At 36.4% G+C, this 10,000-nt stretch overlaps 1 long non-coding RNA gene across 1 annotated transcript in view; it reads left to right on the top strand.

Moving 5' to 3' along the window:
* Nucleotides 1-2,841, top strand: part of LOC121385792 — a 34,889-nt gene extending 32,048 nt beyond the window's left edge. Inside the window, exons 2-3 of the long non-coding RNA XR_005959583.1 lie at nucleotides 2,111-2,220; nucleotides 2,709-2,841. This is a non-coding gene — a long non-coding RNA (uncharacterized LOC121385792). The remainder of the gene's footprint in view (nucleotides 1-2,110; nucleotides 2,221-2,708) is intronic.
* Nucleotides 2,842-10,000: the final 7,159 nt, after the last annotated feature.

The raw sequence follows: 10,000 nt of genomic DNA, 5'->3' as shown, positions 1-10,000 counted from the left end.
GTCTTCTTTTCCCTTTTCATTGTTCTGTTTGTCATTGCTCATCGTGACTGAAGTAGTTACTACAGAAAACACTAAAAGCATTCCTGCCAAAATCCCTCACGACACTCCAAAGTCAAGTCGGCGAGGAATGCGAGAATCGGGTATACAGATGCTTGAAAGAACTGAGCTGGTACGAAAGAAGCCACTGCTATAGAAACTGGCACGAAGCCATTATTTTTTATTTCTTTTAACCACTAATGAATGTTTTCTCTGTCTCCGCCTGCTCTCGCTGGCTCTCTCTCTCTCTCTCTCTCTCTCTCTCTCTCTCTCTCTCTCTCTCTCTCTCTCTCTCTCTCTCTCTCCTCTCCCTCTCTCTCTCTCTCTCTCTCTCTCTCTCTCTCTCTCTCTCTCTCTCTCTCTCTCTCTCTCTCTCTCTCTCTCTCTCTCTCTCTCTCTCTCTCTCTCTCTCTCTCTCTCTCTCTCTCTCTCAACAGAATATGTATAAGTGTTTGGAAATGTGTGTGTTCAAATTAGTGGTTAGTTTCAATATTGATGGGTCTTAGACAGCTGTTTTGAAACTAGTTTGCCAATTTAAATCTCAGATATACTTTTCCAAATTTGTTCAAGCCTTTAATTAGACAATTTAAAAAGAACCAATTTGGTTTAAGGATTTATATCAAAAAAATTGTTTTTTAAATTGACTAATTAAAGGCTTGTACAAATTTGGAAAAGTATATCTGAGATTCAAATTGGCAAAATAGTTTCAATTCGACAAAGGTATTGCAATCAAAGTTCCACCAATTACTTTATTCGAGACCGAATGAAATGTATGACATATTAAACATATCTACAGTACCAGTGTCAATCATATGCCAGGCACGGTTTGAGTTGAGAACGCATTCGACATTGTCAGCTGTTAAATAAAGTATTATTTAAACAACATGCAATATAAACAGCAATTCGCTGAACGCAACAAAGTCAATAGCCATATTTAAGTGACATTTTATTATTTTTGGGATGATCGTAGTTGATCAAGATATATCGTAAACGTATTTATTTTATTGACCAGTTATATTATACTTTTTTTTTTCTTTGTCGTAAGAAAAGCGTCCATTGTTTGGCAGCTCTTGGATGCACGTGTATGTCAGATTGTGTGTTTGTGTCTGCCAGTCTGTTCGTTTGTGTCTGCCAGTGTGTTTGTGTGTGTCTGTCAGAGTGTTTGTGTGTGTCCGTCAGTGTGTTTGTGTGTGTCTGTGAGTGTGTTTGCATGTGTCTGTGAGTGTGTTTGTGTGTGTCTGTGAGTGTGTTTGTCTGCCAGTGTTTGTGTGTGTCCGTAAGTGTGTTTGCGTGTGTCTGTCAGTGTGTTTGTGTGTGTCTGCCAATGTGTTTGTGTGTGTATGTCAGTGTGTGTGTGTGTGTGTGTGTGTGTTTGTGTGTGTCTGTCAGTGTGTTTGCGTCTGTCTGTCAGTGTGTTTGCATAGGTCTGTCAATGTGTTTTTGTCTTATGTGTCAGTGTTTGTATGTGTATCTTAGTGTGTTTGTTTTTCTGTGAATGTGTTTGTGTCGTATGTGTGTGTGTTTGCATGTGTATCTGAGTGTGTTTGTGTTTGTGTGTCTGTGAATGTTTTTGTGTCGTATGTGTGTTTGCATGTGTATCTGAGTGTTTGCGTGTCTGTGAGTGTGTTTATTATTTAGTGTGTGCATGTGTGTATGTTCATGTGTTTGTTTTTGTGAGTATGTATTTGTATGTTTGTGTATGTGTGTATCAAGTATGTGTATGTATGAATGTGCGAGTGTGTGTGTGTTTGCGTGTGTGTGGGCCTATGCATGTCCATGTGTTTGTGTTTTTATGTGCGTGTTTGTGTGTCTTTGTGTATCTGTCTACAGACGCGCGTGCGTGCTTGCGTGCGTGTGTGTGTTTTCGGAAGACAAGGGCTAGAGAGTCCAAACATCCGCCCCGAATCATCGCCTGTATCACAAATGCATGTCACATTATGATTAGTTTACGCATTATTGGTTTAGAATCACTTGATACAAATGTGTAGTAGTTTAATAATCATTGTCACTATTAAGCAAGCAATATAATTTTAATGCATAAAGCAAAATAAAATGGTATACCTATTTGACCCAGCCGGAAGATATTTGGTGTAGTACTACCTAAAACACCATGATCACAGTGCAGGGGGCAATGTCAGCATGTTTGTGAAGGGATGTTCCACAATGAAGTTGGAAAGTATAAAGGTATGTAATATAAATTATGATAAGTAATCTGTATTTACCATCCACAATTATAGGTTTTACATAACTTGGAAGCACTGTAGTAGACAGCAATCTGGATTGATGGGTATGTGGGGTGGGCACCCCCCCCCCCCCCAGTGTTTTATATGTGCAGGGAGGGGATCCGATGGGAGTGGGGGTGGGCAACATTTTAGAAAACAAACTTATAAAGGCAAACAAATACCTGATTGGGGATGGAGCATTGCCGTAACACCCCCCCCCCCCCCATCCCACACACACACACTTACCAATCCCCTGCGGCAAATGATAATTTTTAAGGCCTAAAAGTTTAGTTTCACATTATCACTGATATTGTTTAAAATGATATATTATAACATTAAATAATTACTCCGTATGTTACAGCAATATCAGTACATTGCATGGATGAAATAACATAAAAAGCCTGCTGAATTGTGTCTATTGTGATTCAGTTTGTTAACATCTTCTTTCAGTTACACAAAGAGAGTGAGGCACACAAGACTGCTGTCCTAAAGAAAATGGGAGAAGAAGCTACCCCAGGGACAACATAATAAATACAATTTAATTACAACAGTTTGTAATAAAATTAAAACAAGTTCTTTTTCCTTCTTTTGTGTTATTATTATTGTTTGTACGATATGGTAACATGTTTTTAAAGTGCAATTTAAGTACGTTCCTTTGTTTAACGAAATTCGGTCACGGGCCATTCAAATATTGTACGGGCGAGTCAAAGTGTTGTAAGTGGCCCGATTGGCCAGTCAAAAAAAAAATAAAAAAAATCCCCAATACATACCCTGCACAGGCATGAAAACAAGGAAAGGCAGGGGACATATGGTTAAGGACCAAACAAAATACTTCAGGTTATGACAATAATGTCTACTTGAAACTGATAAGGGGCCGGATTTAAATCGCATTTGTTGATGATTATGAAAAACCAGAAACCTCCAGGACATTTAGGCCTGTTTTCATTAAAATATCTTCAAATTAAAGTTTATCATCCAAATAGAAACAGCAGCAGCAAATCCAAAAGGTTTGGTATATGAATTGTTACAAATTAGGTTTTACTTTCATGACGAATTACCCGATTTTCACAGAGTCATGGCCCTTGGACTTAGGAAATACACAAATGTGTGGTGCACGGTAGGGGACATCCATTGCTTTTACAGTACTCTTAGAATGCTTGTTTTGGAAATTTTGTTTCGTTTATTTGTTTTTCCATTCTTGATGTTTAATGTTAATTTGGTCATGATACAACGATACAAAACACACAGACACACACACATACACAGACACACACACACATACACAGACACACACACATACACACACACACACACAAACATACATATACACACACACACACACACACACACACACTCACACATACACAAACACCCACCCACCCCCACCCCCCCACACACACACACGTGTTACTATCAATAATTGTCAACAAAAGACCGAAGCAATTCGATAGGGTTCTTTATTGAGGGCAGTCTATCACAAAAACCTGCAAAACGATAACAATAATCTTAAAACATGAAATACGATGATACATACATCCGCATAACACGATGCGGTACTAAAGTTGTACTAATATACTGTCAGTTTATAGACATATATTCCCTGCAGTATGTGTATTAACAAATATAATACTATTGATTAAATAGAGAAAAACACAATTAAAAACCACAACAAAAGTATACTAATTGAATAAGTGCTACTTCAAGCATATAATTAAATATTTATTAATTTAACATTAATACATATCCCATGGTGACATATTCTCAATGTATAAAACTAAACATTAATAAATATTCTAAACTAAGTTACATTCACGATATAATGGAAAATACACATTTACACAGTACACAATTAACACGAGCACTGAATATACTGCACGGGTGCTGACCTAAAGAAACTCACAATAGTATACCTATTGCTGTGGGCGTAAGCGCGACACAGATATTGAAGGTCTTGATCAGTTAACTATAAAATAAATAAAATAAAAACTAAAGCATGGATCACAACTGTTACATAGCATACATAATATATACAGATACAGCCAGTTTCTATTTCTTACCGACATGCTAAATGAATACTATTAATTATGAATCAGTATTAATCATTAAGCTACTTCAAGGTTTATTATAATTATACTTTAATTATTACACATGTTGGATCTCGGATATAACTACATTTATAATCCAACTATTAAATAAGCCATCATTACTTCTAAACTAAATAACGTTTACGTCTATTTATTAATACAGATTTATATTTAATACTAACTGTAATTTACAAAACTACAATTAATTCTTAACGAAATTTCACTTTATGCATATTAGTATAAAGAAGTGCAAATAAGAAAATATAAAGAAAACTAATCTCAGGATTTCAGAGATGACGAACATTTAGAGAAGGAAAAACATGTATTCTTGCCAGGTGAGATTTTGAAAAGAGTAATTGGAGACAAGTTGGCTTACCCAAATTAGACAATAGCAGAGCCGTGGTCGGTGTCACAGGTTAGTGGTCAACAGTCAAATACCATCATAAGCTACATTTACTGATCCAAAGTATGAACCCACTGATTATAACTCAATGCATGTGGGTTTTTTGTGTGTACAGTGCAGTGCAATAGCTTAAAATTACTAAAACACCACATAAATGTTGACAGATTAAAGAATAACATAAAATAAAATAATAATATTAAAACTATTAAACAATCAGCCTATCAAGATATAATGGATAGCTCTGAAAAATATCATTGGATATTAGAATAAATGAGATGACAACACACGTTTGTGACGCACATATAAACTTAAAGGACTTTGAAAAATACATGACATCTGCATAAAATGACAGCCGTTTAATACGTTTTACCCACTCCCAACTCCAGATGAATTTGATCAGGGACAAAGGTGTTGAATTCATTTTGCGACAGACAAGTGGTAATAATTTAAATATTAATATAAAAGAAATGGAAAATATGCTGATTGGAAACTCAAAGTTGAAATCAAAATAAATACTCCAGCAAAGAAGACTGCCAATAGAATGTGTTCTAACACTATACACCATTGGGAACATACGTTACATAAGAATTTATTTTAACTCCAAAATTGAGAACATTTCCGACTATTTTTAGTTTTCTTTCTTTCTTTTTCCTTGCTATATCTGGCTGTAGTACCGATCCGAACAGGTGGTTCATCAACCAATTAACAACGGATGTCTCATCCGCTATAGATCCATGTCCTATAAAGGCTTACCAATAAAAAATACGAATTGTTTTAATTATTCTCCAATTACTAGAAGTGAATATGTGAACCACAACATGTCACACTTAGGAACTATAGTTGACAATCAATGAACTGTGACTCGGAAGTGAACTGTGTAGTGACACCTAAGCCGTTGAAAGATAAAAGTTTAGAAGGGGTGTGGTGGCCTGACACTGGTCTTTCCACCCAAAATCCGAGGCTGTATACACGGCTGCCGTGTGTATAGCCACTTATGTGTAAAATAACACAGATACGGCCTCCATTGTTGTATTTATAGAATTCATATTTGTACGTGATATTTAGCATGGTGTGTGCACGGTAAGCGATTGGACTTGAGCGCAACAAGATGCTTTCAAAATGCGGGATCAGGAAACTACAAATTATGTTCTATTTAGCACAATGTGTGCACGGTAGGCGATTGGACTTGAGCGCAACAAGATTTTTCACTATGCGGGATCAGGAAACTACAAATGATGTTATATTTAGCACAATGTGTGCACGGTAGGCGATTGGACTTGAGCGCAACAAGATCCTTTCAAAATGCGGGATCAGGAAACTACAAACGATGTTATATTTAGCACAATGTGTGCACGGTAGGCAATTGGACTTGAGCGCAACAAGATGCTTTCAAAATGCGGGATCAGGAAACTACAAATGATGTCATTGAGAAGGGTTCAAGTTCAAGTTCTTTATTGCTTTAAGTTATACAACTTATACGCTTTATAATAAAAACAGCAAAATATAATAAATAAATTTTTACAATATCTGACAAGTGATTAGATCAATCGGAGACTATTAAAAAGGCCTTGCATATAATATTACTACGATGATTGCTGTGTTGTTTGTTTTTTGGTGGATTTTGTTTCGTTTTGTTTGTTGTAGGTTTTTTTGTTGTTGTTTTTTGTTGTTTTTTTATTTGTTCTTTTTTTTTCTTTTTTGGGGGGGGGCGGGGGGGAGCTGTTAGCTGAATTAGTTGATACACCTTTATTTGTATAACCAACAACTGTTTCAACACGAGTATTTTATGTTTTGTAGATACGCACGAATGTCAGACTGGAAAGGGTTTATGCGATGTCCACGCTGACTGCACGGATACACCTGGATCGTACCTGTCGAGATGGATATACTGGAGATGGACGGTCATGCACAGGTAACAGACACAGTATGAGAGTTTTACATACTGTATACTTGACACTGAGACTTGGCATCAGGGGTAGTATTAACAAATATATCAAATATAATTATACAGTTGCATATACCTGTAGTTAATACTTTATTGTTAAACAACCATGTGTTGGTTGGTATGTAATCGCATGATTTATATATATTATGGAGATACAAATGCACAAATGCATGCATATATGTATGCCCAACTATTATGTGTAGCAGAGCCACATCAAATTTATATGAGAGAAAAAAAATCATACCTACCTCGAAACCCAGAGTCACTGATGACAAAGTTAGGGAAAGCATTGATATCCGTGCTATAAACATTGTGTTCCTTAATTTGATCGCTGTGTCATTATGTCTATCAGTACACGTTTACCAGTAGTGCAATAAAATACGACCGCTAGTGATGAACAGAACAGTAAACTCTCAACCATTTATTATCAAGGTGAAGTCTTGATAGGCACTTTTAATTGGCTGCTCGATAAAGAATGTGGGGAATACTTAACGTTTACAGGAAATATATTAGTTACCAACATTATATACACTATACATAATGAACACACCAGATTAAGTTCGAACTCAACTGATAACGAGCCATCTGCGATATCATGCCCTTTTGAAGACACTGCCAGTTTGACTGCCGAGTTTGACTTGGATGTTTTAACTGATAACGAAACATCTGTGATATGGTGCCTTCTTGAAGACACTGCCAGTTTGACTGTCGAGTTTGACTTGGATGCCTCTTACTGGATCCAACCAAATTCACTGACGTCATGTATAAGATAATGGTTGCAGAACCGTACTCTGATCAAAATCCTAGGGGGTGCACTACTCTTTGTAAACAAATGAAACACTATACAAATTAAACCCTGAGATGGGTATGCTATTTTTTTGAGTAAAAAAAGAAGAAGTGAGATTCGCCACCCCCCACCAGAGGGTACGGCCCGGAGCTAGTAGCATTATCCAGGATGACAACTTGTAACAAATTCAAAATAACTGGTCACGATGAATTATATACCACTTCCGGTCGTCTCGTTATGGTATATTTTGTTAAAATTGTATGTGTATCATGATACCCCTACACTTTTCATTTAACTCTAGACATGATTTCAGGTGTTTGTAATAAAATAAAAAAAATAATAATATAAAATAATAATAATAATAATAATAATAATAATATTAATAATAAACAAACATAATTCATAAATGATGCTCTGATCCTCTATTGTCATAATTTACATTGAAATCTGGAAGGTATCTCCATTGTTTTCTTTGATTCGAAGAAGTGCTTTATTACAGTACGAACTGTGCTACTGACACTGTCACTTTCACGCTTGCCATGGCCATTGCAAGCCACTGTGTTTCAACTATTTCGACCATTTAAATATGCATAGTCGGGGGTGGGGGTGGGGGTGGGGGGTGGGGGGGGGGTAATGGTAGGGAGTAGTAGGGGTGCATGGTACATTTGTTTAAAGAAAATATACTTCCCAAATGTCTTTCATAAAATTACGATATTGCAATATAATGTATGTTTGTAACTATAACGATGAGGAGATTTCATAGAATATCTAAGTTTGAAAAAACTGTATGATGATATTTAATAGCTTGTTTATTGGAAAAGGAAATTAGTGCAGGTTTTGTTTTAAATCATGTTCGGTTGGATTTAGATATCGACGAATGTCTTGTAGAGACATCGTGTGGTACAAATGCCAGCTGCGACAATACAGATGGATCATACACCTGTACGTGTTTGAATGGATATTCTGAAGATGGAAAAACGTGTGCAGGTAATTCACTTAAGCATCAGTCGCTAATCTGTGTGTGGGTGTGGGTGTGTGTGTGTGTGTGTGGGGGGGGGGGGGGGGGTTGGGTTGGGTTTCTACACCATTTTGATAAGGAATTGTGTACAACCTCTTCATGTTCGCAAATAAAACTGTTATCAGAAAAATGCATACGATATCAGTGTTTTTGTTTATGGTTTACTAAAGTTACCGGATTACTGATACACATATTAAAGAGAATCAGTGACAGAGTGCAACCATGCTTAACACCATCGTTAAATACAAACCAGTATGTCAAATGCCCGTTAATATGCCCGAAACCTTATTGATATAGGGCATGTAAAAATACTCTCAGTCTCAGACAATTAATTGTGTTGTCATATATTCATTTTATGGGATAAAAACAAAACAGCATAGATCAGATTGTGTCTGTTAATAGCACTGACAGTCGCAAAAAGTGGAACACGTCTACCCACTGTGCATTGACTTCAGATAGGTTAACAAGACAGTAGATAGAAACGTTATGGACATGCATGAATGTTCTTGGTAAAAATAGGAAAATGGTTGATACCATAAAAGGACGACATACTTGATTGTGTGAGACTGAACAGACACCACTAGAGGACATTGACTTGTTAATCATCGGTAATTGAATGTTAAACATTTGGTAATTTTGACTTAGCATAGACCTTCAGAGGTAATCCACTCTGAATGATTCCTCTGAAGAGGTCGATCCTATGATCAGAGCACCTAAGGCGAACACTCTACCGACTGAGTTAGATCCCGTCTACCCCATCACTAGCTAAGCTATGAAGAAATATATTAACTGAGAGATTACATGACACAGCATCCAGTATACCAACGAGTCCATACGCCTTCCCTTTCTCGCTCGGGTTGCTACATCAACTGAACAATTAAATGTTAAGTGCATCAGCAATGGTAGGTTCCCTGTAGATGCTATAATTAAAACGGTGACATAATTATATGTTCGTTCTTCCAGATTAATACTAATTAGATTCGTATTTTTGTGTATAGTTCATTGTCAGTTGTTAGTTCGTGTATCGTATAATATGTGTGAATTGTGAACCAGCTGCGTTTCACATATTTATGTATTTGTTCCAGCTGCGCCACTGAAATCTACTGCTGTAGAAACTGTTACCATTGTTTTGGCTGTGACAACGACGATGTCAGCCCTACTTGTTATTATCTTGATTGTTGTCATCATTAGGTAAGGAAACATCGTCTGCAAAAATACAGCAAAGTGAAAACAAAATAAATATTCAGTATCAGTATTCTCATTGCTTATATTGCGTCTATTACAGGTAGTCTTGAACATCATGGTCAGAATCTTTGTCAACACCATAAAAAATACAATCAGTATAGATTCAAAATTCCTTAACCACTTGTCATTATATTGCTGCTAGATAATTATGAAAGCCTGCTTTTTAACTGTTGGATTTAATGGCTCTGATTAAACAACTACGACTTCCGTACAAACTAGAGGTTTTTCCCAGTGTATCTATATTTACAGAATGCATTATT

Source organism: Gigantopelta aegis, chromosome 12, assembly GCF_016097555.1.
Source record: "Gigantopelta aegis isolate Gae_Host chromosome 12, Gae_host_genome, whole genome shotgun sequence".
NCBI lineage: Eukaryota > Metazoa > Mollusca > Gastropoda > Neomphalida > Peltospiridae > Gigantopelta > Gigantopelta aegis.
This window is presented reverse-complemented; position numbering and strand designations above follow the sequence as displayed.